The 2,688-nt window shown below is 33.4% G+C and overlaps 1 pseudogene; it reads left to right on the plus strand.

Moving 5' to 3' along the window:
* Positions 1–748: 748 nt before the first annotated feature.
* LOC123249507 lies at positions 749–2,345 on the plus strand (annotated as a pseudogene).
* Positions 2,346–2,688: the final 343 nt, after the last annotated feature.

The following is a 2,688-nucleotide window of genomic DNA, read 5'->3' on the forward strand; positions in this document are numbered from 1 at the left end:
ATGAGGATATATTTTGCCTAGTTATGCTCCAGTAAAAATTGATAATATAATAGATGAACATTTGAAAAAAAAATATAAATTGTCCCTAACTACAGATGAGGAAATAGAATATTGAAATAACTCTACATTAGGAAAAAAGCGAATGGGCCATAAGTTGCTTCCCAAAGAAAAAATCCCCACAACCAGGTGCATATACAAGTGCATTTTAACCAAAATTTAAGGAACATTTAATACCAATACTATATAAACTGTTAGAAAAAATAGGTAAAGAAGGAAGCCAAACAATTCTTTTGACACCGATGTGATTTTTATACCTAAACCATACTAGAGGTCAATTTTACTATTGAATATTGATGCAAAAATTTAAACAAAATATGCCTATGGCAATTATGCAATAGATGACATAAAAGTATACTAATAATAGGTAGGATTTATACCAACAATGCAGGACTGCTCCAATATGTGGGAAACTATCTCCATAACTGACCATATCAGGAACAAAAACAACAAAAATAGTTATATCAATAGAAATAAAGTTCTCTTTAACAAATACAATAGTCCTTCCTATTGAAATCTTAGACTTCACAGGAATAAATGTAGTCTTTCTTTAAAAAGTAGTATCTATCTAAAACCAAGAGCAAGCATTATGTATAATCGAGATAAACTAGAAGCTTTCTCAGTAAGATCAGGGGTGAAGCAAGGACAGCCATTACTACCTCTATTATTCATATATAATAATATATTAAAAATGTTAACTATTACCCAAGCACCACACACACCAGGAGCCTCATGCATTGTGGTGTCTCCCAAGTTCCTCTCTCAGATTCCCGGCTATGGTTTCATGGCTTCTTCTGAAGCACAGTTTGTTATGAGCTTAGTGAGGTACCTATGATTAAGTACTTAAGCCTGCCCAGCCCAGCAGGGTCCAAGTGTCTGCCCCAAGTGCAGTGTCCTGAGGCCAATGTAGTTCTACTCCTGCTTCTCCCCAACCCAGCTTTCCATGAGGCAGTTTCTGGACTTTGGATTTGTGAATGCATGTAAAAAGATCTAACATGTTTTTTTTTTGTTTTTTTTTCAGCAGGAGTTGTCAGTTGGATTGGCAAACAATGAAAGAAATAAGCCTCCTTCCATAAAATCTTCTTATAAGACTTTCAGTTCTACTGCCACAGAACTGGTATATTTAAAGTCTACAGAAATGTCTCAATTTTAAGGATGAAAGTGCTGAAGTTGATAAAGCTGTTTATGACTTTACAGATACTGTGATAAGAATCCAGGAATCCACATAATGTTGTCATTCCTATCATGTCTCAGAGAATGACTGAATACCAGGAAATCTTTGGTGTAGATCCAGTGACTGGCCAGAATGTACAGTATTTTTTGGATTGCTTTTACATGAGTCACATTTCAAGAAGAATTCTATTCAACAGCACCCCTTACTGTTTGTTGGAAAAAGAAAAGGAAACTGAGCTCATCAAAAACACACTGGAAGCATTAATCCAAAGTATAATGCTGTTGAAATTTTTAAAGATAACACTCTACAGAAATAGAACTTAAAGTATTAAATGCAAAATCACCAAGGACTTCCAGCACAAGTGGTTTAGGTACCATCTCATCTTTATCACATAGCATCTAAAATTTTCAAAAATGTAATGAGAGCAACTGTGGAACAATGTGCTAAAAATGTTTATCCTTCTTTTCAGGTTTATGTATCACTGGGTTATAAAGATTTGACTAAGGTCCATGATCCTGGAGGGGAGGTATTATTGCTTTGAGAAAAACTGATTTTTGATTCTCATTCTTTTCAAATAAACATATATTTCAATTATAACCTGAACTCATGGTGAGATATCTCTAATTGTATCCCCAAACTGGTTTTGACTACAGATTGTCCATCCTTTGGCTTAATACATGGCATTTTCAAGGAGACCTAAAACATATTCTTTAGAAGTTTATGGGACTGTTGCATGCAGTCACAATAATAATGTATGATGGTCAACTACATATGACTTAACTATTATCAAAAAGGCAAAGATCCAGGAAAAAGCCAAGAAATTCATGATTAAAATAAAAAAAGATTTACATCACCATAAAAGGAACAGAGTCTGAATGGAAATTGAAGCATATTATTCTTTAATTTATTTTCCTCTGTAAGCTTTTCTCTACTATGAGCAATGTATGTCTTCTTTCACAACATGATAAATATGCAAATATGTATTGTATGCTAATATATGTTCAATATACAAAAAAAAGGTGATGGGACAAAGGTTTTAATCTACATTAAGGCCCTATCTGTAGAATCCTTGGAGAGGCTTATGGTATATAACAAAGCTGTTAGGACAATCTAAGCAGTGAAGCAAAGGATATTATTACTTTCCAAAGTATGTAGGTTGCATCTAAGCACCTGAGAAAAAAAACAAAATGAAAAAGTTTCTATTACTATATTTAAAAAAGACCTTAGAAAACTGTCATGCCAAATATTTCACATCTGATTTTCACACTTGTTGATTGGGTAGAATAAATGGAAACTGAATTTCATAGCTCTCTTTCAGACTTCCTAAAACATTAAACTACCTTTAACTGCAAGAAGAAAGAAAATTCTGGCTACTGAATACATTTACTTTTAATTGATACAAATGTGGCTAATATGTTTTGTTTCTTTTTCAGTGGACCTCAGAGCCTAGGTTTCAG

The sequence above is a fragment of the Gracilinanus agilis genome, chromosome 1 (genome assembly GCF_016433145.1).
Source record: "Gracilinanus agilis isolate LMUSP501 chromosome 1, AgileGrace, whole genome shotgun sequence".
Taxonomy (NCBI): domain Eukaryota; kingdom Metazoa; phylum Chordata; class Mammalia; order Didelphimorphia; family Didelphidae; genus Gracilinanus; species Gracilinanus agilis.